This window comes from Mauremys reevesii, linkage group 4 (genome assembly GCF_016161935.1).
Source record: "Mauremys reevesii isolate NIE-2019 linkage group 4, ASM1616193v1, whole genome shotgun sequence".
NCBI lineage: Eukaryota > Metazoa > Chordata > Testudines > Geoemydidae > Mauremys > Mauremys reevesii.
Window position 1 is genome coordinate 65911637 of NC_052626.1, and position 27291 is coordinate 65938927.

Here is a 27291-nt window from a genome sequence, read left to right on the forward strand (position 1 = left end):
CACACTGACAGCGGCTTGCGCACTGGCATGGCCACATTTGCGGCACTTGCAGCAGCATTGGGAGTGGTGCATTATGGGCAGCTATCCCAGCATGCAAGTGACTGCAATATGCTTTGCAAATGGGGAGGGGGTGGAGTGTGACAGGGAGTGTGTTGTGTGTATGTGGGGGGAGAGAAAGTGGGTTTTTGGGGGGCTGAGAGCGTGTCAGCATGCTATCTTGTAAATTCAGACAGCAACAGACCTCCCCTTCCCCCCTGCCTCTCTCTCTCTCACACACAGCATTCCTGGCTGTCAGAAATGGAGCTTTCAAAGGGCATATCTGCATTCCTACAGTGATTCAAAACTATGACAAGAGTGGCCACTTGATTTAAGGGGATTATGGGACGTTTCCAGAGGCTGATCAGAGCACAGTAATGCAACACCTTGTTCACACTGGCGCCGCGGTGCTCCAGCAGGGGCACAGCAAATGTTATTCCACTCGCTGAGGTGGAGTACCAGCAGCTCTGTAGCCACAGAGTCAGAGCGCTCTACTTGCCTTGCCAGTGAGGATGGGTAATGAGCTAGGGCGCCCAGGGCTCCTTTACTGGGCTGTAACTCGCAAGTGTAGCCAAGCCCTATGTCTGCACTAGAGACCTTACAGTGACAGACCTGTACCACTGTAAGATCTCTCGTGTAGCCACTCTATACCGATGGGAGGCAGCCCTCCTGTCAACATAATTAAACTACCCCTAATGAGTGGTGGTAGCTATGTCAGCAGGAGAAGTTATGCTACCGACTTAGCACTGTGCAGATTGCCACTTATGCTGGTGAAACTTTGTCACTCTGGAGTGTTTTTTCACACCCCTGAGTGACATAAGTGTTGCCAACATAAGTGGTAGTGTAACATGGCCTCACATTGTTAACACTTCTGACCATTAAGGAACCGATGTCATTGTTTTGCAATATTAGAGGTGTAAGCCCCAGTGTCCTGGTCATATTTGAATTTAGGTGTATTCCCGTTGCATTTTCAGTCAGATATGGTATTTATCCTCACTTATCATCCTAAAGTGAGGAGGGATGGTGCAGTACACCGCTAAACAGATGCCATATTTCGCCCTAGAGATGGCTCCACTTAGAGTGAAGTAATTTCTATAGATAGCTTGAACAAGCAGTAAAGTTTGTAAATGCTTTGAAATCCATTTGGATGAAAGGTGTGGTATAAATTTAAGATCTTTATGATCATGTGCATGTATTAGGAGAATTCTAAATGCAAATTTTTTGTTGATAAGAGAAAAAAGAATAGGGACAGTGAGCCCAAGCTCAGAAGGAAGAGCACTGCCTACTGTATTGCCAACACAAATCTTCTTGCACCACACTGGCTTTCCTGAGGCCCTCCAATCCAAGGTTTGATCAGACCCAACCTTATGAAGTCTGGTGAGCTTGCTGCTCAAGGTGGTGTGATTGCAAGCTTGCCATCTGAGCATTATCCTTATAGCAAAAGCCCTGGAATGCACAAACAACACTCTCAGCCTTGTTCTTTTGTTGCAAAAATGGTTCTGTTCCCAATCTGAGCAGCTTTTCAGCTCAGGCCTCCCCTCCCAGGGCACTGCAGTGATGGATGTTGGCCAACCCAGCCTGATAAGAATATAATGTTATGTATGCCAGGAAGCTAAGTGAACCTTACGTAAAGAAACAACATTGCTGAATCCTGCAGAGAGAAGAGAAATTCTAATGTGCTTGCCCATGGTTTGTAAAAGCCTACCTACATTTGAAGGTCCTAATGTTGATAGTGGGATGCTGTACGTAAATGGAGTTAAACCTGTGGATTATTACCAATATCTAACCAAGCCCTTCTGTAGATTGTATTATGGAAAATTAGTTTTGTTCAATGATTTCTACAACACAGTGCACTACAATTTTGTTTTTAAAATGTATTTCTTTCTCTGTACACTATTAAGCATGGCCTACATTACAGCAATGCCCTGAGGAAAATGTGAATAACAGCCATTATAGCTTTAGTTCTCTGAGTGCAGCATAAAGCTGAAAGTGCAGAAGAATCCATCGCTGGAGCTGCCAAGAGAATTTCTGAGCCCTGGGAAGGAAGGAATTTCTGAGCCCTGGGTCCTAGAACTTCACAGCTCAGGAAAGGAAGGTTTCCTGTCAACTGGAAGCCTTTGATTGCAGTTCTGGCTTTTGAGCCTTATCTGAGGCCTCTACATTTCTCCCTGTTGCTGCCTCAAGACTCTTTTCCATGATTTCCTCAGCCTCCCCAGTCTTCCTTGATGCTCCTATAACATTCCTGACTTTCTGTTGGCCTGTTTCAATATTCCCCTGTGCTATCCTTCAGTGAGTGTTATGCTCCCCAAAGTCCCTCTTGCAAATTGCATTCACTTCTGGCCCTTCTCCAATGCTCCCTAACTCTCCTGTGCCATTAGATACTCACTGATGCGCTACTGACCTCTTCTATGCATCACTAGTCATTTCTGCTTGCAAAGTCTCTGACCAAAGTGACCAGTGTAAGTGCTGCATATATGCAGACATTATAGTCATCGGCTAGAAGACCATACATGTGCATCAGGGATAGAATCCAAGAACTTCAGTTCCTAAAGTGCAGGTTTCTACCACTTGTATTTAATGGGAATTTCCATTAGTTATCATTGGTAATAAGTAAAGCTAAGATTTAATCATGGGTATTTTTAATGAAAGTCATGGACAGGTCATGGGCAATAAACAAAAATTCACGTCCCGTGACCTGTCCATGACTTGTACTAAATATACCCCTGACTAAATCTTAGCTGGTGGGGGGTGTGCTGCTCTGGGGGACTCCCAGGGGGAAACTGCTCTGGGGTGCCTTTTGGGGGATGTTGCTCTGCGGGGGAGCCTGAGGCTAGCGGCATCCATGGTCTGCCAAGCTGCGGCTGCTCCTGCTGCCCCCAGGACTGCTGCTCAGACTGTTCCTGGCTCCAGCTGCACCGGCCGCTGCTTGGGCAGTCCCTTGGGCCAGCTGCCCGAGTAGCGGCCAGTGTGGCTGGCCCTGAATATACCAGGTAAGCAAGGAAGTTATAATGCTGTATTTGCAAATATCTGAAAACCCAGAATGCTGGGAAGCTGCAGTGATGTGGCCGCTTGAGCCCTAGAAGACTGAAGTAGGAAAAACAAAAAAAATACAGAACATATCTCAAAAGAGGTTTGGAAACCTACTATTACATACATTTAATGCTACAGCTTTCTATGTCATTTACTGCAACTCTGATCTTCCTGTCTTGATACATGCAATTAAACCAGCAATTTAACTGCTTCCTACTTCATTATTTCATATTTAAAACTATTAATATTCAGAACATTTAAAATAAATGGTTTTGGTTTAGTCATGTTTTACATTAAATCAGGAGATTGTAAATGATTTACTATTCCATTCTGTTTTTCCTTTAAATACTAAATAGTAACCAAGGAAAAGGGAGAGACATTTTCTGCAGAGATTTGAAAAGATGTAGAGTCAGTCATGTTGAGAACTAGAGGAAAGATATTCCAGATGGCAGGAGACACAGAGAAACCGCTCACACCAGCAGTGGTGAGATCGTATGAAGAAACAAAGATGAAGTGGAGTGAGTATGAAGTGAGGCAAAAGAAACAAGGTGCTGGAGGTGGGCTGGAGCAAGTCCATGGAGAATTTTAAAACCGAGACGATAATTTTGAATTGGATCATAAAATGAATGGGGAGTCAGTGAAGTTGTTTGAAATGGGGGGCAATGCAACCATGCTTCTTTGAAGGTGTGAGGGGATGGTGTACTGAAATCTTCTGTGCATGTGGGTGTCTTGAGGAGGGACAAGAAGAGGCCATGGAGCTCCAGTGTCAAGGTGAGAGGAGAAGAAGACATGGAAGAGGTTTTCATCAGCAGGGAAGTTCAAGCATATGCAAGCAAAAGGTGCAGGAACCTCTTACTCTCAACTGGGAATATGCCTACAAGGGGAGATTTGTTATCTAGAGGGGCTTTCTCTGGAGAGGCCAAATGAATCTTATAGCAAGACAAGTGACACACCATCTTCTAACTATCTCTGTGATAGGAACAGCAGTTTCAGCTTTAACTTGTGGCCTTCCCGTGACAGATCTGTACTCCTTCTCACCACTTTCATTGCATGCAATCATAGTTTCCTAGTTTGGGAAAGGATAAGACCTATTGAAAAGGCTGTACTGAGAGGCCTTGGATCCATTCAAGTAATTAATATAGATATTACATCGTTGTGAATAATCAGATATGCTGAGGAGGTCACAGTGAAGAAGAAGAGTTTGAGGAGAGCATTTGTTTCCTAAGTTGGGACAAAGGACTATGGGGACTGGGCAGGTCCAAGTCTGCTTTTATGGGAATCAATGAGTATAATGGTGAAACTATGGAAAGTTTAATCTTTTTATGTGGCTTCTGTTCCAGAAAAATAAAAAGAGAAATGCATTGTAGTAACTGTCCTCTGGTTCTGCCATATCTGCACCTGATCACACCTACAGGATGAAAAACCATTTAGACTAAAGGCAAGATACTGCTCCCCCTGAAGCTAACAAGGTACCCATTTTTAAAAGCTCTGCATGCAAAATGCTTGATGGGTGAATGTGTATGCAAATCTCTGATGTGTGCAGCACACGGGCCTTACTTTGTGGGAACTATTGTAATAATTCATAAAAGAGAGGGAGTATGTTGTAATAATTGGGCCTACAAATTTTCTCTAATTGTGAGTGCAAGTCTAAAAAGTATGCAAAAGGTATTTTCTTTGTCTTTAATAGAAGGTTAAAAGGATCTTTAATAGTGTGTTTGCCATGGTACTAAGCAGGCTAAGGTCTCTGTGCACCAAACTCCAAACTTAGTTTAACACCTTTTAATGTTGGACAGTAATTGAGTTATGTCCCTTTAGCCTATATTCCATCTAAAATAATACAACAGAACCACCTGTAAATCTGCTAAGTCTCTTGATTTTTTTTGTAGGTAACAGATCTTTGGGCTTTCTTACATGTCTTCAGGGAAATTGAAGCAATATACTGGTTTTCCTCATGCCAGGCTCAGGCGTTTTGTGTGTGGGGACTTCATTTGAAATCAGAGAGTGATCTAGGAAATAGCCCTGGCACTAATGTGCATCCAAGTCATCATCTGTTCCTTTCACTTTTCTCATAATTTAGCTTAACCAAATCTAGATTCACTGGACAGTCACACAGAGAGAAATCTAAACAAATATTCTCCCCCTCTTATTAAATGTCCACATTTTTCAGACTTCTCATTGAATCCCTTTCAAGTTTGAAAGATTCTATCAGAATTTCTTGGGCCTACACCTCACTATTCAGATTCCCTGAGGTCAGAGAGAAAAGCTTTTGTAAAAATAAAACAAAACAAAAAGGGAATGCATCTGTTGGATTCCTCCCTTTTCCATTGTAGAGATAAGATACTATTACGATTTTGGCTTTGAACACAAGTACAATGCTGTTGAGAATTGCTTGACATTCTGTATTTCCTATTCATAGATTTTAAAGCCAGAAGGGACCATCCTGATCATCTAGTCTGACCTGTATTACATAGAACCTCGCCCACTAATTTCAGCGTCCTACCATTGGATCTTATTCTACCTCCTTCTGTTAGACTAAAATAGCCACATATTATCAGAAATCTCCTCTTCTTGTAGGTATTTGTAGATCACAAGCAGGTCACCTCCTAACATAGTCTTGGATAAATTAAATAGACTGAGCTTCTTTAGTCTCTCACCATAAGGCATGTTTTCCAGACCTCCAGCCAATTTTTTAGCTCTTTTCTGTACTGCCTCTAATTTATCAGCACCCTTTTTGCAATGGGGATGCCATAAGCGGGCAGAGTATTCCAATAATGATGTCACTAATGCTATATATAGAGGAAGTACATCTCCCTACTTCAAGGATTACGTTCACCCTCATAGGGTATGGCTACATAGCAGCTGGGAGCATGCTTCCTGGCGTGGGCAGACAGACGCACGCTAACTGTGCTGGAGCACACAAAAAATGGCAGTGTGGCTGCAGTGGCACAGGCAGCAGCTCGGGTTAGCCACCTGAAAACAAAACCAGCTGACCTCCTGGGCATGTACTCAGGTGGCTACCTGAGCCCCTGCCTAAGCTTCCGTGGCCATGCTGCTATTTTTAGTGTGCTAGCTCAAGCAGAGTTAATGCATGTCTGTCTACCTGTGCTAGGAAGTGCACTCCCAACTGTGGTGTACACATACCCTTGGCTACAGCATTGCCCTGGAAGCCCATGTTGAATTGGGTTCTCTGCTGTGACCCTAAAGTCCTTTTCAGAGTCACTACTTTCCAAGATCCAGTCCCCATCTTGTAAGTGTGACATCCATCCTTTGTTCCTAAATGAAGGACCTTGCACTTAGCTGTATTGAAATGAATGTTGTTCAAATGATCCAGCACTTCAGATTGCTTTCTATAACTGACCTGTCTCATCATCCTTATTTACCACTGAATCAATTCTTGTGTCATCTGCAAATGTTACCAGCAATGACTTTATATTTTCTTCCAGTTCATTGATAAAGATATCGAGTAGCATTGGACCAATGACAGATCTTTGTGAGACCCCACTAGAAACACCGCCATTGGAGGATTATTCCCCATTTACAGTTATTTTTTGTTATCAATCAGTTAACCAGTTTTTAATCCATTTTCTATAGGCTGCATGGAATTCGTATAGTTCTATTTTTAATCAGAATGTCATGAAGGACAAAGTCAAATTCCCCTACAGAAGTCTAAGTATATTATGTCAACACAATTACCTTTCTCAACCAAACTTGTAACCTCATCAGAAAATGATATAAAGTTTGTTTGACAAGGTCTTTATTCCATAAACCCATGTTGATTGATATTGAGTACGCTACCAAACTTTTAATTCTTTATTGATTGTGTCCCATGATTTACCTGGGATCAATGCCAGGCTAACTGGACTATAGTTTCCCAGGTCACCCTGTTTACCTTTTTTACATATTGGCACAACATTAGTTATTTTCCTCTCTTCTGGAACTCCCCCAGTGTAATAAGATTTCTTACAAATCAACATTAATGGTTCAGAGAGCTCTTCAGCCAATTATTTTAATACTCTTGGATGCAAGTTATCCAGTCCTGCTGAGTAAATATGTTTGTTTAACATTAATGGTTGCTGTTTAACATCTTCCCTAGTTACTGATGGAATAGAAAGTATCTCATTACCACTGTAAGATATGACTACATCATCCTGTTTCTTTCTGAATACAGAACAGAAATATTTATTAAATACTTATGCCTCTCTCTAGTACTTTGTAGATTAACTAAGTTAAACATTGGGAGTAATACAAGCATATCGCCACAATGCATTTTAAGATCTGGAAGTTTACATTAATTTCTTTCTTTCTTTGTGTGTGTGTGTATATGAAATCTATCAAACTCTCTAGGATTGCCACAATTGCAGGCACCTCCATATTCCATCTAAAATAATACAACATATTTGGGTTTTGTTACAGCATAACTGTAAAATGTGAAGGCACCTGCTTGTGATGGCTTGTGCCTTAATTATGCAAATATATGCAAATATCAATCTCATTTTCTGTTACAGAATATTTGCAGGTTTATAAGCATCTCACATTGTGCTTTGACATTCTGCTATTGTTTATTTAAGATTATTGCTCTTACATTGACCACACATCAGGTTATGTTACTCTGAAAACTAGTGCTGAAATATGTAGTCCTGTAAGAACTGTTAGCTTTGCTTGCACTTATGAGCAAGAACACTTGGGTTATGCTCTGGGACACAGGGAATTAGGCCAAGCTGCTGGGAGTTGTGGGATATGTGGGGACTGCCTTCTTCTTGTTTGCTTGCTAATTTCTTTAATGTTATGTTTGCTTTATTGATCATAATTTTTTTTGCCCTTAGTGTTTTTTTTTGACAAGTGTTCATATGTATCCTACTTTACGAAATGCTTATGGTGCTGCATAAACTACACTCTCTTCAGTGAAATCATTCTTAGAAACAGGATGATACACATTGCACACAGATGCTGATGACAGCTGGAGGCACTGTGAAAAACAAACAAACAAACCCCACTAGTTGATTACTCAAAACCCTGTTGCCAGTGAGCCCACAACATGATCAATACTATAACAGTAGCCACTACTGTTATATGACTGGGGTATTAACCTTTGTAATTCAGACTCAGGTCAAATGACTGGAGCCCAGGATTAAAGTTCAATCTCTTACCAACACTCCTATGTATTGCAACCTTATTATAAATACCACCCCCATCAACAAACCCAGGTCCCTGGTACATATCAGCTAGCACCATCTAGTGGAATAGGGGTTATGTAGGCTTGACATTTAACCACTGCTATTACAGAAGGGTGGGGAGTCGGGACAGATTTAATTTCATTGTAAACATAAGGCCATATGGCAAATTCATATTATGTATTAAAAACTTAATGGGGAAGGAAGGGGAGCGGAATGATCAGACCCAAATGGGTTGATATCCCTTCTTCTAAGCATTTACCACACAGAGGAGGTGACATTTAAATTGTGGGGAAAACTGTGTTGAAACAAATCAGCAGAGCACCATCAGGGCACAGGAGTTGATGGAAACACACCACTAATTGATTATAATAGAAATACCCCTCTCCTCTAAGAAATCTATGTAATATATGCTCTTGAGGCTGAAGGAGAGCAGTGTCCTTTCACACCACAAGAACCATTTCATATAGCAGCTGACCTATGTATACTGTTGGCATTATGACTGGGTAGCTCTGCGAATGGGTTTTGAGAGGTGAAATCTTGACATAGCCGTAGCTCCCTATAAATCCAATGTTTATAAACTATCTAGTCACCTGCCCGAGAACTCAGGGTTACCTAAGAAGGAAGCAGCAAAGAATCCTGTGGCACCTTATAGACTAACAGATGTTTTGCAGCATGTCATACTGCAAAACATCTGTTAGTCTATAGAACCAGACTAACACGGCTACCCCTCTGATACTAAGAAGGAAGATGGCTCTAAACAGGCACCGGGTACTGGACCGCGGAAGTTGTTATACAGAAGAATATTAAGGGAGAGCGAGCCAGCAGTTAGTGTCAATGACACCACGTGCCACATGCAGTCTCCTCTACTCAATCAGGTATGAAACCCAGCTGGGCTGAACAAAAATATTTACAATTTTGAAATGTAATGCCTTCCTTTGACCCAGGTGTCTGAAACCTTTTATGTGAAAAACAAGGCCTCAGGGAAACTAATAAATTCATGGATTTTTTCCAATAGATGGACTGAAAAAATTAGATGTTAGACTAAATGAGTATAAAAGATTGGGGGGGAGGGATATTTATTTTAACAAATGGCACATAGCCAAAAAGAGAGAAGGGTAAATGAGTCCATCTTTCCATGTCCACCTTTGTAGCTGTCCAAACTGGGACAGTATTCAATTTGAAATCCTTAGGTAAATCTGAGACCATTACACATGCTAGCTTGTTAAAAATAGTCATGTAGCTGGGGGTAGGAAGGGCAGCAGCTTGGGCTAGCTGCCTAAGTACAAAACTGCCCGGACCCCCTGGGGGCATGTAGTCAGGCGGCTTGCTACCCCCAGTGACACTGCTTTAGCATGTGACTGTCTACCTGCAATAAGAGGAAGCGCCCTCCCAGCTGCGGTGCCAGTGTACCCTGAGTGTAACTTATGTTAGCCTGAAACATGATTTGAAGTGGTCACTTATTTTCATAAGAGCTGGTAAAGATGTGGTAGGGTTAGTCACAAAGGCTAGTAAGCCACAGGTATATAATGTTCCTCTCCTACCACCATTATTCCCTTTACCTTTCATGACACTCATATACAGCAATTTGCTGCAGCTATAGCTAGCTTGGGAGAGAAAGGTGAAAGCAGGCGTTCCAGCCTTGGCCCGTGACTGAGGTGAAAAATCTGAGAGGGTGCCCAGCTGACCACAGCTCCTATAAATGGATTGACTTAGAGCAGTCAAACTCATTTAGCAGTAAAGTCTTCCTTAAATCTATATCTTTCTATTCCTTGGATTAGGAAAGGCCATTCAGCATGATTGAATACCTTGGCTGTCTCTTTGGAGATGAAACAAGTGCCAGCAGTGTATTTTTGGGAATGGTAAACTAGATTGTATAACCTTGTAAGGTTCCCTGAAGCTCTCTGTAATGAGTCATCACTGAGCCTGATGAGTCAACCCTGAGCCTGAGTGACATGGAGCCCCCAGGTTATCAACCAAGGCTCAGCCAATCCACAGGTGTGGGTCTAACCAGGTCACCTCAAGGCCAGGGAGATAGGCTCCCAAAGAGAGCAGCCACTCCTGCCTGCTCAACATTGCTACCTGGCTGGAAGTATCCTCTGCCATTTGGTAGTTCTGACAGACTTCCTGCCCCAGCCCTGTTTCAACCCTGTTCTTAGTTCCTGCTCTGACCCCTGGCTCCAGTCCCTGGCCTGACCACTACCTCACTGCTGCTGCTCCAAGCACTGGGCCTGACCATCCACTTCTCAGTTTCTGACACTGTCTTTCTCATTATAAACCGTGGGTCTAGTGTACAAGGGAGTAGACTGCCTATCAATTAGATTGTGTTATACATAGCATGCAAATGACACACACTTAGCTATGTATTTCTATATTAGGCCTTACTCCATGTTTGGGCAGGAATAACCTGGCAGTCCTTCAGCAGTGCTTTCATTCATGTGCTGATCTCCCTGCTTGTCACTTTGTACCTTGTGCTTATACCAACAACACTTTGCACCTCTGCAGTAGGCATCAAGGTTATTAACGTGTCTTTATTATGTATGGGTGGAGTGTATTTGGGAATAGCATTGTAGAATTTATAGCTTGTCTATATTCCTTTCCCAATTCTCCTATTAGCATTATTTATTATTTGGATTATGATAGCACCTAAAAGTTCCAAATAGGGCCCCATAGTGCTAGATACTTGTAGTGGGGTAGTCACCTGCTCCAGCCCTGGAAGGGTTAAAGCCAGCCCTGGGAGAGGGCTGAGGCTGGGAAGGAAAGCCTGGGCTGACTGGGGAAGGCAGTAACAGCTGGGGCCACGCCCCAGTCAGGCCCAGCTGGTCCCTATAAGAGGCTGCGAGCCAGAAACCCAAACAGTTTCTCTCTGTTTGTAGAGAGAGAAGGGCTTGGCTGCTAGGGAGCCGAGCAGGGTACTGGGAGTGGAGCAGGGCTGTGGAAAGGTAGAGGAGCTGGGGAGCTCCAGCCTGGAAAACCCCCAGGCTGCGGGCCTAGCTGAGGGCCTAAGACAAGTACTGGGGTTGCAAAAGGGCAGCCCAGCAATAGATAGAGGCAGCAGGTCCAGACCCAACCTTACCTAGTATGAGTGGCTGACACTGCAGTCTGCCCCAGTGCACGGGGGTGAGTTGGTGACTGGCAGTAGCCTACGACTGAGGTGAGGTGGGGGTAGTGGGTGGGGGTTCCCCTGAGTGGGGAGACCCGGAGAAACAGTGGGGGTACTGCCAGGGGGCAGCACCCAGTGAAAGGGTCATCTGGGGTCCGGGAGGGACATGGGGGCCAGCGGTAGTGTGACACCTGCCAACAGGGGGTGCTCCAGAGCCTGGAAGCTAATTCCCTGAGATGACCAGTAGGAGGCGCCGCCGGGTGAGTCTGTGCCCAGTTACAGTACTGTACAAACAAAAGACAGTCTTAAGAATCAATTGCAACAAGAGATCTATGTCTATACTGCAGCTGAAAGGTGTAATTCCCAACTTGGGTAAACATACCTGCACTTCTCTGCTTGAGCTAGTGTGCTAAAATGGCAGAAGCACAGGCAGCAGTTTCAGACTAGCCACCTGACTATCTACCTAGGATCTCAGATGGACTTATACTAAGGCAGCTAGGCGGAGCTGGCGCCTGTGCCATCACGGCCATGCTGCTATTTTAGAGCACTAGCGTTAGCAGAGCTAGTGTGTATACAACTACCTGATCTGGGAAAAGACAGTTACCTTTTCCATAACTGGGGTTCTTCAAGATGTGTTGCTAATGTCTATTCCACAGTAGGGTGTGTGTGCTTGCCACGTGCATCGGTGTTGGAAATTTTTCCCCTAGCAGTACCCGTAGGGGAGCGCCCCCAGCGAGCCCTGGAGTCAGGGGCGGCTCTAGAAATTCCGCCGCCCCAAGCAGGGCGGCACGTCGGGCCGCTCGCGCCGCCCTTCCCCGGTCCTGCGGCCGGGGCAGAAGTGGCTGCGGACGGTCCCGTGGTCCCGCGGCTCCGGTGGAGCATCCGCAGGCATGCCTGCGGGAGCTCCGTCCGAGCCGCGGGACCAGCGCACCCGCCGCAGTCATGCCTCAGGGAGCTCAAGCGGAGCCGCGGGAAGAGGGGACCCTCCGCAGTCATGTCTGTGGCAGGTCCGCTCATCCCGGGGCTCCGGTGGACCTCCCACAGGCATGACTGCGGAAGGTCCGCCGGACCCAAATGCCGCCCTGCCAGGACAATGCCGCCCCACGCGCCTGCTTGGCGCGCTGGGGTCTGGAGCCGACCCTGCCTGGAGTGGCACTGCCATGGCGCGGTATAAGGGGTGCTGCTTGCTCCCCCAACCCTCAGTTCCTTCTTGCCAGACAACTCCAACAGAGGGGAAGGAGGGCGGGTTGTGGAATAGACATGAGCAACACATCTCAAAGAACACCAGTTACGGAAAAGGTAACTGTCTCTTCTTCTTTGAGTGTATTCTGCAATAGGTGATTCCAAGCTATATCTGTTGGAGGTGGGTAGGAGTTCAAAAATTCTTGGGACAGAGCACAGCCCTGCCAAACCCAGTGTCATCCCTGGTCTGGGAGACAATTGCATCATGAGAGGTGAAAGTATGAACTGAAGAGCACGTAGCAGCCCTACAAATGTCCTGGATGGGCACATGGGCCAAAAAGGCAGCCAACGAGGCCTGCGCCCGAGTCGAGTGCGCCCTCACAATTGACAGCGGGGGGATTCCCACCAGGTTGTAACAGGTATGGATGCACTATGTGATCCAGTTGGAGAGCAGCTGAGCAGAGTTCAATCCTGGAGGGGGCCACTTGGGGATCTGCGGCAAAAATCAGTACTTGGTCCTGCTAGTGAAGGCAGGGGGCTGGACTCAATGACCTTTCGAGGTCTCTTCCAGTTCTAGGAGATAGGTATATCTCCACTTATTAACTATTATTATAAACAGAGTTTTGTTGTCAAATGGGAGGTCCTGCAGGGAGGTCTGCGCCTCACTGGACAGCCCAGAGAGCAGGAGCCATGACGCCCTTCTCATGGACCACGCGGCCATGTCCACCGCATCCGATGCTCCCTGCAGGGTTGCCCTGGCAGCCGCTGTACCCTCCTCCACCAGCGCTTTGAATTCAGTGCTGTCATGCTCCTGGAGGAAGTCCTCAAACCTGGACAAAGAGCCTCACATTCTGGCCCAGGAGAGCCTGATGGTTTGCCACCCGTTACTGGAAGCTCAAGGATGAATAAATTTTCCTTCCAAATGAGTCCAGCCTCCTGGAATCTTTATTTTTCAGAGTAGGGGCTGGTTGGCCCTGTCACTCCCTGTGGTTGACCAACTCGATCACCAGGGAGTTAGGGGCAGGGTGGGTGTATTCATGCCCCTTGGCAGGCACAAAGTGGTTGACCAACTCAACCACCAGGGAGTTAGGGGCAGGGTGGGTGTATTCATGCCCCTTGGCAGGCACAAAGTACTTCCGTTCCATTCTTTTAGAGATGGGGGGGCCAATGAGGCTGGGGTTTGCCACAGGGCATTTGAAATTTTCGCCACCCCTTCATGGAGAGGCAAGGCCACCCTGCCTGATACTGAGGCAGACAGTATGTTAAACAGGAAGTCCGAGGGCTCCTCCACCTCTTCTGCCTGGAGGTTGAGGCTTGATGCCAACCTTTTTAATAGTTCTTGGTGGGCCTTAGAGTCCTCCTGCAGGATGGAGGGAGGAGGGGCCATAATTGCCTCATCAAGGGAGGGCGAGGAGGCCGGCGCCATACTTTTCATGTCCACCAGCACGAGTGGATCCACCACCTGTTCAGTCTCCAGGCACAGTGCTGAGGATTTACGTCCCACTGACTTCTTCCTCGGAGGCCAGGAGAGGGAGGCTGACGGTCTTTCTGAGGCTCTCACCACCGAGCGAACTCCCACCAGGGGTTGCGTCGGGGGCCACAGTGCCTGGCCTGACCCATCGATGGACAGATACAAAGGGAAGCCAGGCTGATGTACGACCTGCCACTGTCCCTGGACCGGGAGGAGCGGTGGCACCGGTAGCGGTGCCGACCCCGAGCCTGCGACCTCGATGTGGAGGACCGGTACCGCTGGTAACATCTGCTTGGTGATCAGCTCCAATAGGAAGATCCGCGACAGCGACTCGCCAGTGATCGATGCCTGGGGCTTCAGTGGCAGGGTCCTGGAGCGAGACGACAAACGGGAATGGTGTCGCTGTTTGTGTTGAGACGGGCTACGATAGCCCCTCTGAGACGAGGACCTTCGGTGGCATCTGCCTCAGTCCCGTCGGTGTTTGCTCCATGAGGCAGAGCAATGCCTGGAGTCTTGGTCAGATGGAACCCAGCCAGACAACCTGGTGGGAGTCGATGGCGACCCACATGGACTACACACGGAATGGTTGCTGAGCGGCAAACGGCATCGGGAATGTTTTCTCGACTGAGACCAGTACCGAGTCGGGGGCGACTGTGGAGATCCCAGCAGTGGCTTGCCTCCGGAGCATGGGGCCAACATTGGCGGTGCTCCTAGTACCAGCATGTTCATGACGTCCCGGGCTGCCTGCAGGGCCTCTGGTGTAGAGGGCATCCGGACATCTGGGGAAGTCTGCTCCGAATGGGCCGGGCTACTCTGCTCGACTTGATTTGGAAGCCTGGAGGCCGATGGGGATCGAGGACTGCCCAACGCAGGTCTAGTCTCTGCCCCAGATTTACTGCCGCGGCGGAGAAGGCATCTTCTTAGCCTTCTTGGCATGCCCCATTGATGGGGAGCAGTGCCGACTAGTAGATGGCACCAGGGGGTTGCCGCACACTGACATCGCGGTGCCGGTGTCGACTGGGAGTGGCGTGCTGGAGCTGGGGTCAACGCTGACTCCATGAGGATAACCCAGAGCCTAATGTTTCTCTTTCTCTTGGTCTGAGGCTTAAACGACTTGCAAATCTTACAGCGATCGCTGAGATGAGTTTCAACCAAACAGTGTAAACAGTCTGCGTGCGGATCACTCAGTGGCATCGGGCACCTACAAGTGTCGCATGACTTAAAACCCAGGGCACGGGGCATGCCCCGGCCTCGGTGCACTAGCTAAACTGAACTAAAACTAATCGAGTACTAACTACAGGTCACATACGCTGACCGAACAAGAGTTCTGGGGACGAGCTACAGCAAAGCTGGAGCAGAGCAGTTCTGAAGCACTTTCACTGGTGGCAAGAAGGAACTGAGGGTTGGAGGAGCATGCAGCACCCCTTATACTGCGTCATGGAGGTGCCACTCCAGGGATTGCTAGGGGTGCTTCCCTATGGGTACTGCTAGGGGAAAAACTTCTGACACCGGTGCATGTGGCGAGCACACCCTATTGTGGAATACACATGAGCAATCACTCGAAGAAGAATTACACCTTCCAGGTGCAGTGTAGCCATACCCTGAAAGGTTTGATGTGCCTACAGCAGAGTCGGGCCTGAACCAACCCCTTGCTCCTGCCACCTCTAAGCTTAGCAGTGCATCTAACTCCAGTAGATAGTGTGTAACTTGTTATATATCCCCTCTTCCATGTCTTATTTTTCCCCTTAATGAATGAAAATATTTAAAACAGAAGAAAAACTCCAGATGCACATAAGAAACATTTTGCTTGTTCAGTTGAATAAGACCCAGGGCCGGTGCAACCATTTAGGCAAACTAGGCGGCCGCCTAGGGCGCCTAGTAGTTGGGGGCGCCTAAAAGCCCGCTCAGGTGAGGAGGTGGAGTGGAGGGCGCCGCCTGCAATATCCAGGGAGTGGGGACGCACAGGGAAACTGTTCCCCATCCCAGATCACCTCCACTCTGCCTCCTCTGCTGAGCACACACTCTAAGTCTCCTCCAATCAGCGCTGCAAGCCTGGGAGGGGAGGAGAATTAGAGCAACGCTGGTGTGCTTAGCAGAGGAGGTGAAGCCGAGGTGGGCTCCCCGGGCTCGGTTAGCTGCCGCAGGGGATGGGCGCAAGGTGGAAGTTTCACCTAGGGCGCGAAACTTCCTTGCACCAGCCCTGATAAGGCCCTATATATATGGAGATATGCCTCTCTCATAGAGCTGGAAGAGACCTTGAAAGATCATTGAGTTCAGCCCCCTGCCTTCACTAGCAGGACCAACTACTGATTTTTGCCCCAGATTTCTAAGTGCCCCCCTCAAGGATTGAACTCACAACCCTGGGTTTAATAGGCCAATGCTCAAACCACTGAGCTAGCCCTGCCCCCACAGGGTTCCTTGCTACATGTCCCATTGCATCTATAGAATAATGGGACTGATTTCTGCCAGATGTGCAGCTATCATAGCATACACTATAAAGTAGCTGCATACCAACTGACTTCAATGTGCTGTGCAAAGCAGAGAGCTTCTATGCAGCTTTTAATTATACAGATGCGGTGCTTTGCGTAAGTGCAGGTTAGTTATTTACTTGGAGGATATCACACTTCTCTGTGTTGGAAGCCTAATTAATTAAACTTTTTTTCCTGCTCCTAAGCTCCTGCTGTAAAATGCTAAGCAACCAGCCCCATCTGGGCTAGCGGAGAGAAGGAGAGAACGTCACCAAATGGAGCTTTGCTGATGTGTGAAATGTATTGGAAAGCACTTGTCTGCATCCCAGTGGCAGCTTCTTTACCTCTTGAGCTGGACTGTTACTGGCATTGCATAGAGTGAGGGTAGATTTACATCTGCAGTCTCTCCTGGATCTATAGGCTGAGGCTATGGCTACACTACAGAGCTTTCTCCCATCGGCTTATTTACTCCAGCCCCCACGAGCAGCAGTAGCTATGTGAGTGGGAGAAGCTGTGCCCTGCAATAGCGCTATGCACACCATCACTTAAGTTGGCGTATTTCACTCAGGGGGTGGCTAATTCAGACCCCTGAGCGACATAACTGATGTCAACTTCAGCTGTAGTTTAGCCATAGTCTCACGCCGCAAGAGTAATACTGCATCCTTACACAGCAGACGGGAGAGGGGGAAGTGTCAGCCTTGATCATATGACACTTGGTTGAGTGGTGTGGTATTCACAAAAGCCCAGGCTATCCTATCTGGCAAAACCCCAGGTAGAAGACTGGAAACTCCACAAGGTTCCTCTTGTGGGATTTCCTAGACAATTATCTGTCAGGGGAAGTTTGCTCCTCTTTTAGGAAATAAAAGAGGAAGCACATACCCCAAAAGTGAGGATCCCCCATGAGCTGCAGGCCAGAGCTATTTGAACAGAGTCCCTTGGGCCTCTACATTGGCTCCAGGCCCAACTCTCTGGCTCCACTGATACTCTCCTCCCTGCACAGAGGAGTTCTCCAGCATGGAGTAAGTCCATATAAGAGTCCGTATTATTAAACTTTGTGAGGATTTCCTGTGGGTTTTATGAGGAAATTATGTGCAGCCCTTGGCCTAGCCTCTTCTCTATTCATGGAACTCCAGCCCTGTGCAGCAGCTTCTGGGTGAAAAGGAGGATAAGGCCACAACCTTACCGCCCATGTGCACAAAGCCCTTTGTGACCAACCAAATCCTCTTCCTAGAAAATGCCTTGTGTGGACAAAGGAGGCAAAAAATTCCTTTAGCTGCCTAAATTGCTAGTTTCCCCACACAAGCCTTTGAAAATTCTGCTCTCTAGTTCCTTCTATTCACTTATTTATTCCCCCAGTATGATTCAGTAGTCATATGTGTTGCATTACAAATTTTAATCACCTGGCAAATAAAGCTTTGATGCTGCTGGTTTCCCTGACAGGTATATACGGTGTTCATATAGCACATCTGACTGTTTCACAGGATCAGCAAATTCCCCAGCCCCACGCCCTAGGGCTTACCTAATCTTCAACTACTAATTCATTCCTTTTCTACAGGCCCTGAAGATGAGGCTCCTGGGTGCTTGGAGGTGGAGAGCTGGAGCTGCCACTCGATCTAGCATTGGAATCAAGAGGTCATCATAAGAGGTTAAGGTATTTGACTGAGTGGCATAAAGTACATTCTCCATCAACATCATTCTCTGTTGGTATCAGTGGAAAAAGATTATGCCAAATAATATGTCTAATACAGTGGTCCCCAACCTTTTCAGTGTGGCGGGCGCCTGACGACTAGCCGCCGAGGAGCGCAGCTGCCGGGCAAGCAGCTGCCAAAATGCCGCCGAGAAGTGGCAATGCGAAAAAGCATCTGTACAAGTTAACTTTCTCACCTACTCTATTCTGGAAACATTATCAATATCTATTAAATAATAATAAAAAGAATTAAGTTACAATTGAGATTGCTGGTGGAATTCAATAACATCAATAGTACTAAAACACATTTTAAAAACCTGAACATTAGGATGAGAACCCCAACCCCTTCTAAGATGTCTTTGCCCTGCAGAGCAGCATACAGGGACCCTCACCAGCCCTAACTGAATCCCGAAATCGTGTGATGGGCTTTTCACTGGCTCCTCCTGATCACACTCCTTCCTTGCAACCGTGCAGGGCCATTGTGGGGTGGGTATGTTTTGGGTGAAGAGTGAAGGCTGGAGCATGATGCTTTTTGCTAGCTTCCAACCACTGGACTGGTCCCTCAGGAGCCATTCCAGCTGGTGTAGGTTAGGACAGGTTGCTCTAACTTGTGGTGGTTGTTTGTTCATCTCTGGCTGGCCCAAGGTCTGAGGAAGGCATTAAGGTCACCTTTGACACTCCTGATGTCTCTGCCCTAAACATTTGGAAATCTCTAACTAATGTTATAGGAACATTTCTGACACCAACCCTACTTCCAAGCACATAGACTATTAAACAGAAAACATCCAAATGATCAGGATCCAAACAACCTTAACTCTGTCCTCAGATTTGGTAGTGGTTTATGAGCCAATCAACTTCCATGCAAGTGGATTCTTTAACATTCTATTTTACTGTCAGCATAATATTATACTTTACAAGTGTAATCAGCCTCTTTAACATTACACTGCTGGAGAACTGAATACATACATTTTGTATTTGTTCTGAAGTACCAAGGTGGATGTTAGGACGTGAACAGTTGCTGTTTTAATGAAAGGGACTTCACTTCAAGTGTGTGTGTGTGGTGGAGCAGGAAATGGAATATGTGGTGGCAAGAGAGTAAAATGGGACAGGAGAGGGTGTGGGGAGCAGGAGGAATCAGAGTGGGACATGCAGAGCTGGCAAGTCATGGGGGATGTGATGGGTTTGCAAACGTAAGGAAGCAGTTGGGGGCTGAAGAAGCATGAGGGTGAATGCTACATTGGGGAACATAGGAGGGTGGAGGGCTGGGAGCTCAGGAGGAGTATAGGGGTGCTGGACAATTTCAGGAGGTTGGGGAACATGAGAATGAAGGGAACTCATGGGGAACACAGTGGTGGGAAGGGCGACTTTCTGCCAGATTCCCTTTGGGATGTAGGAATGCTGAGCACCCTGCCCTCACCCACTCCTCCCAAGCCATGGATTCCTGACCCCACGGAGAGCTTCATGCAGGTGCCTTCCATGTTGGCCCAAGGGAGAGAATGATTGGCCTCTCCTGGGGCTCATAATGAAAGGGGTAGGAGGGTGAAGTCTCTGCTTATCCAGCTGTGCAAACGGTTGCTCATTTAAACAGAAAAGGTCATTACAAGTGATTCTAATCTTGCTGAGTGACAAATAAAACCGGCTCTGATTAACATTTTGGTCACTTGATGACCTTCAAGAGGTGGTGCTAGGGAGTCACAGACAGACAAGAAAGACATCACTGAGGATATGAATGTTGGTAGGGAAAAAATTGTGTAAAATGAGTGGGAGTGAAAGAAGGGGACTTAGGGTTACCAGGCAACAAGCACTGGTAAAGAATAACATGAAAGGACAGTGGGGAGGAAGCCCTCCAATCAGTTGGCTGCCTGGGTAATTAGGTGCCTGAGAAAGCGATGAAATTAACATATTAACATTTCATAGAAGGTTAAGAAATCTGTTTGAAGTATGTAGAAGAACAGAGAAATTATTTGAACAAAGGGGCACAGTTGAGATGAAAATTATGCATTAAAAGAAAATATCTTACCTTAGCCATTAATAATACCTTTGATTATTCAAATGGAAAGAAACATAAATCGTTCATTTGCTTTCCACCACTGCTGCTGTTTCTTTAATTTTGCACTTTCATTCATCTTGAACAATGAAACTAGGCTTTTCATTTTCACTTTCTGCATCCAGTCCAGCTTGCTGGGTTTTGTTCATGCCAGTTGAATTAGGTTATCAGTTCTGTGCTGCTGAGGAAGGCTTGAAACCAAACAAAAATGCTGTTTTTACTGAAATTAAAGAAATGAAAAAATCTATTTCTATTTCTCAAAATTGGGAAGTCCTTATTCAGTCATAACACTCATTCCAAGTGTTTTGCCTGAGTAAGAACAGCATAAAACCCCAGGACTTCACAATTTGATCCTGAAAGGTTTTCTAAAGCCTTGCTCAAAAATTAAAATGGGGGCCTATTTGACACTCTCCTGTAAATGGCTAGATTTTTAGTGAGTCTGCATATACTTTTATCATCACTATTTTTTTCAGTGTGGCAACTGCAAAAAATGTGCAATACACATAAGCGCTGGTAAAAGACTGCTTTTTATCTCCTTGGTCCCAGTGACCTGATGTGGGGTCACAGTTACAAAAGGTTACTGCTTCCTGCCATAAAACAGGAATCTGGCTCCACTGAGGCCAGTGGCTACTGGTGATCTTTTTTCTTTTTTAAAATCAAATGCAAATAAAACATAATATCAATCAAAACCAAAGCCCACAAACTAATCCAGTCAAGTAGGGCAGAGGTCAGTCAATGACTCCCCCCGATGTCAGAGGAGAGGATTATTTTGCCTCTTATTGGGCATCTGTCAGTCACTACTATGTCTGAATCTCCATGGCTTTCTGATCACATGGTCATTCTTGTTCACTGAACAGTTCCTTCTGTGCCACTGAGATGGCGCCACCAGCTGGAGCCTGTATATGTTTTTCTTTATTAATAACTGGGTGGGCTTTTGTGTTTCTTCTACCAATGCTGCAGCACTGTCAGTAGCATTCCGGATGTCCTCAAGAAGCATACCTCTAGTGACCTCCCTGCTTTTGTTTATCTGCTGTTCCTCCTTTGGGATTGAACCCCAAGTGTGGTTATAATGTATGATCTTGGGGCATACAGAATAGCTATTACTTTCTGTTTAGAAGCCAACATTCTCTCCCGCTTGCTATGGAGGTACCTGTTTGGCATTCTTATAATAATTCTTCTCTTTTTTCTTCCTCGTATAGAACTATATTGCAAGTCTTTTTTCAGGAAGCTTGTTAGATGTTGGCAAGATTTTGTCCTTCTTCCCAAGAATTCGTGAACTGATGACTCTAATAAAGCATTCTGAGGGTGTGATGATACTCTAACAGTGCCAGGCAAGGAGCCCTTTAATGCCCAAAGTGTTTTCCCCCCTCAAGTTTTTGCAGTTTGTACTCCAACACTGTTAGCAATGTTGGGAACTCTAGTCTGGACAGGTCATCAGCTGCAGTCAACACTGTAATTACCATATCAATTAGATCTTCTCTGCTCTAGTAAGAAAAGAATGATGCAAACCAGGTCATTCTTTTCTGTAGTCAATGCATATCTTTAGCTGTAGTTATGAAAACTATATGCATGGACAACAGCCTAACTGAAGGGAATGCTCTAAGGAAGATATAAGCCAGTTCACAGTTTAGGGTTTTTAAAGAAAATAATGCTCCAGCTCTATTTTTATGACACTGTTTATGAGCACAAAATTCCCTGCACAACCCATGTTTATGTATACAGCATACATAGTGTATGTAAATGACAGACTGTCTGTAACTTGAAGTCTTTAAATTATAATTTGAGGACTTTGGTAACTCAGCCAGAGGCTAGGGGTCTATTACAGGAATGGGTGGATGAGGTTCTGAGGCCTGCAATGTGCAGCAGATCAGACTAGATGATCATGATGGTCCCTTCTGACCTTAAATTCTATGAGTCTATCAATATAATTATTGGACTTTGCACCACAGCTAGCGTCAGGTTGAATGGCTGCAGTAATTATTCGGAAAAGGGATGAACATTTGGCAATATGTGAGGTTCAGAACTCAAATAGATGTGAGGTTCAGAACTCAAAAGACATACGGTATTTGTGGCCTGGTATAGACTCAGGGCACAAATACAGTGTGCACTTCTGAAGCAGCTTTCATCTAAGGATCTCAACATGCTTTACAGATATTATCCAGTTAAGGCCCACAGTGTCTTTGGGAGGGAAGATGACTTTGGGGATTTCCAATGGTAAACACAGAGCTTTTCACTTAGCTCACTGGTTCAAATCCATTAACAGTGACGAAAAGTAAGAGAACATTCTGCATGTTAGATGCTGAGGAGCTGGGTCTTGGAGTAGGGAATGGCATTACAGAACATAACGGCTCTGAAGGAGTCTTTATTGAACATATGTATTACCTTTCATATGCACGTTGTATGAACCAGTGCTTAGATATCAAGATTAAAGGCACTCCAGAAATATTAAGATAGATAGAACTAGTTTTAATCATTAATGTTTAATGGAGTTTATGTAATGATCATTGTACATTGTATTATTATTTGTACATAGTATAACGTTGCAAAGAGATGAAAAGGTCAGGGTGCTATATATATGAAGTATATTGAATTGTGTGTTAGATCAGATGTCAGGACTCAGGAGTACAGAAGAGAGAATAGCACCTCCATGTTGACAATACAGTACTCTGAAATCCTTTGGGATGGAATGGGCTATAGAAATGTGAGACCATTTGTGATGGGTTCGGTCACAGAGACTCCCTTGGGACTGTCACCTGACATGCTGAAACTACCTCTGAGCCTGTTTTCCCTATCAGCTTGGGACTCCAGAACCCTGTCTTGTGGAGCCAGACATGCAACACAGACCCAGGGTCTGAACCATGTCCCCAAAGCTGCAGGCTTTAACTAAAAACCACTCAGCAGGTACTCCTGTCTCCAGCACCCAGACACCCAGCTCCCAATGGGATCCAAACCCCAAATAAATCCATTTTACTCTGTATAAAGCTTACACAGGGTAAACTCATAAATTGTCTGCCCTCTATAACACTGATAGTGAGAGATGCACAGCTGTTTGCTCCCCCAGGTATTAATCACTTACTCTGGGTTCAATAATAAACAAGTGATTTTATTAAGAATAAAAAGTAGGATTTAAGTGGTTCCAAGTAATAACAGACAGAACAAAGTAAGTCACCAAGTAAAATAAAACAAAACATGCAAGTCTAAGCCTAATACATTTAGAAACTGAATACAGGTAAATCTCACCCTCAGAGATGTTGCAATAAGCTTCTTTCACAGACTAGACTCCTTTCCAGCCTGGGCCCAATCCTTTCCCCTGGTACAGTTCTTGTTAGTTCCAGCTCAGGTGGTAACTCAGGGATTTCTCATGACTGCAGCCCCCATTGTTCTGCGTCACTCCCTTTTATATCTCTGGCCCAAGGCAGGAATCCTTGGTCTCTCTGTGTTCCCACCCTTCCTTCTAAATGGAACAGCATCAGGTTTAAGATGGATTCCGGTATCATGTGACATGTTCACAGGTCCTGTGAGACTTCATTATCCACTTCGCATACACAGGAAGGCTTGCAGGTAAAGAGAGCCATCCTAGTGAATGGGTGCCATCAAGATTCTAAACCACCATTAATGGCCCACACTTTACATAATTACAGTAGGACCTCAGAGTTAACGTCATATTTCTAGTTTCAGATACAAGAATGATACAGACATACAAATAGGATGAACACTCAGTAGATTATAAGCTTTGTAATGATACCTTACAAGAGACCTTTTGCATAAAACATTCCAGTTTACATTATATTCACACTCATAAGCATATGTCCATAAACATATGGAGTGCAATGTCACACCATTGTCATATACCCTGAAAATATTCTGCATTTAAAATAAATTATGGTTAAAGAAAAAGAACATTCAAGCAGCAAAACTATCATCTTGTTTTAATGCTATGTCTGACAGATTCACAAAGGCCAGTGTGAAAGCAGACACTGGGCCTGTAAGTCAAGCCCTTCTGTCTGTCCTTTTTCAGTGATGTGCTTTTGAATCTTTTCCCTGCATTGCCCAGCATTTTTTCAGAGTTACTTGGTGTTACCTCAGTGTGTACTTTGTTCTGTGGTTTCATATTGTTCTGAAGCCAGAAAAATTTCAAAGAATTCTCCTAGCACCATTTACTGTAAACCCAGTAGCAACTCACTCATATTTCATTAGTAATTCAAGCCTTGCAGTTCTGCATTAGTGTAGGGAGTGTACTCTTCTGTGCATACACTTTAGAATTGTGCTTGTGGGTGACTGGTAATGGGAGATGGAGCTTCTCGCTATGTGGGTGCCAGTTCAAATCCAGCACATGGGGGTAGTGTCCAAAAGGTTGTTAATGATATGATAGCTTTTCAGCAGCCTCTGAAATGAGTTGAGAGTTGTCTAGTGCTTAATGGCAGGTGTATACACAAAAAACTACCACCTGACTGACATTAATTGGCTTCCTTGCTGTGAGTGTCAGTAGACTGCCCAGGGATCTACATGGGCCATGAAGCCAAAGTTCCCTTTTGGCCTAGAGGTGGTCCTTTCAAGTCAGAGTTTAGGTACATCTGCTAAACAGCTGAAGTGAGGCTTGCACTGCCACTGCTCATGCTGTACCTATTCTGTGGGTAGAGGACTGCAGTCTCCAGAGCTATCAAACCTTTTATATACTGAGCTGTTTAGAGCAGGCACTGTCTTTTTTATTATATGTGTGTACAGTGCCTAGCACAATGGTGCTCTGATTCCCGGCTGGGATTGCTAGGAACTAACCTAATAGAAAAAAACAATAATAATTGTACCAGGAACAAAAATCATTAAATAACATGCAAATAACAGCACCATGAAGAATGCCAGTTTTTATCTAGTTATTTATTTAGATTTAAAAAAATACAAAAAGATGTCTGTCTTTTTTATTATTCTAGGTATCAGGAATCAGGGCTTGCTGCCCTTCCAAGAGTACACCAGGATTCTAGCGATAGTTGATTTCCTGATGAAGATGGCACATTTTATACCATGTCGCGGCCTCCCCACCGCCCAGGAAATAGCCTGTCTATTCAAAGACTACATCTTTCACCTTCATGGGTTGCCCACAAGCATAGTATCCAGCTGGGAGTCCCCGTTCATTTCTTGCTTTTTGTGGGAATTTCTGCATCTTTTTGGCATCGAACCTCGTACCTCAACTGTTGAGTGAGTCAATCAAGTCCTGAAGCAGGACCTACATTGCTTACTAAACTACCAGGACGATTTCCTGGAAGTCATTCCCCACACTGAATTCACCTACAACTCCACACATGCCCTGAATCGACAGACCCTTTTCTTCACAAATTATGGGCTCCACTCTTGGTATCACCTCAAAATCTTCCTCAACATTCACCAAGTGCACAGGGCTGCTGGAACAATTTTTACAGTGGGGGTGCTGAGAGCTATTGACTTAAGCTGTAAACTCTGTATATAATGGAAACCACTTCAAGCCAGGGGGTGCGGAAGCACGCCTAGTTCCAGCACCTAGGCAAGTGCATCAAGGACTCAAGCACCAGTTAGAAGAGTCTAAGACAACATACAAATGCCATGCTGACACTCACCATCAGACGACCCCCAACTTCACAGTAAATGACAAGGTTTGGCTTGTGCATCCCTGAAGCTGGGCCACAAGTACTAAGGCCATTTGCAATCATAGAACAACGTAACTCAGTAATATTTTGATTGCAGCTGCCAGAATCCCTTAAGAGCCATCCTGTGTTCCACATCTCTCTCTTGAAATCTTTTGTTGAAAATCCCTTCCCACACTGCTCTACTCCTTCCCTGCCGATAACCATGCAGGACCAAGAGGAATATGTGATCCAGCAGATTCTGGACTTCTGCCAAGTCCAGGGAAGACTCCAATATCTGATTGACTGGGATGGCTATGGCCTGGAAGAGCGGCCAGGGGAACATGTGGAACACGCTCATGTCCTGAACCTCCTGCTCGCCTTCCATTGGGCCTACCCCAAGAAACCCAGCCCAAGTGCTCCTGGAGAGCAACCCCAAAAGGAGAGAGGTGCTGTCAGGGCCAGACCAGCTAGGATCAGCTGCTGGCCTACTCCTTGAATAACATCACTATAGGCAACAAATGAGCCTCACCGCACTGCCTTGGAATTGACAGAATAGCCACAGCACCTCATTGGCTGTTTGTTTAGCAGCCCTGCTTACAGGCCTGGCACCCACAGGAGATAAATGGCTGCTGAATGAGAACCACACCCACAGCTGTGCTTGCCTGGCTCTTGCTTTCAGCCCTTGTTCCAGCCTACTTCCACTCCTTGGTCCTGCCTAGTTCCTGTCTTGCTCCTGCTTTGTTCTTGAACCTTCTCCTGCTCCACCTACCACCTGCACAGGCTTCTGACCTCTGGGTTTGATCCTTGGCTCCACCTCTGGCTTACGACTCTGGTTTACCGTCTGTCGCTGACATTCGGCTTCTGTGCCTGTGGTACTGACCCTCAGCTCATTCCTGGACTCCAGGGCCATCCTTACCCATACGCAAAGTATGCAACTGCGTAGGGCACCAGGAAATTTGGGGCAGGCCCCCCTGCTTTCCCCCCACGGAGGCCTGGGGCTGCGTAGGGCACCAAAATAGCTAGGGATGGCACTGCTGGACTCTAACCACCCTGGACCCAGCTCTAACCTGTAGGTTGAACTCTCATTTTAACCGTTAGGCCTAACTGCCTATGGCCTGGTTGTCTACAGAAATATGATCTAGATTAAATTACTATAATATAGGTGCATATCTGGTTGAAAGACAGTACTCAGAGAGCAGTTATCAGTCTTAGAATTGAAGGACTGGAAGGGACCTCGAGAAGTCATCTAATCCAGTCCCCTGCACTCATGGCAGGACTAAGTATTATCTAGACCATCCCTGACAGGTGTTTGTCTAACCTCCTCTTAAAAATCTCCAATGATGGAGATACCACAGTCTCCCTAGGCAATTTATTCCAGTGCTTAACTACCGTGACAGGAAGTTTTTCCTAATGTCCAAACTAAATTGCCCTTCCTGCAATTTAAGCCCATTGTTTCTTGTCCTATCCTCAGAGGTTTAGGAGAACAATTTTTCTCTCTC

The 27291-nt window shown here is 45.7% G+C and overlaps 1 long non-coding RNA gene across 1 annotated transcript; it reads left to right on the forward strand.

Moving 5' to 3' along the window:
• Window positions 1-3384: 3384 nt before the first annotated feature.
• On the forward strand, window positions 3385-25290 carry LOC120403006. The gene is made up of 4 exons (XR_005597414.1): window positions 3385-3584; window positions 4407-4535; window positions 18017-18112; window positions 25124-25290. It is a non-coding gene; the product is annotated as an uncharacterized LOC120403006 (long non-coding RNA).
• Window positions 25291-27291: the final 2001 nt, after the last annotated feature.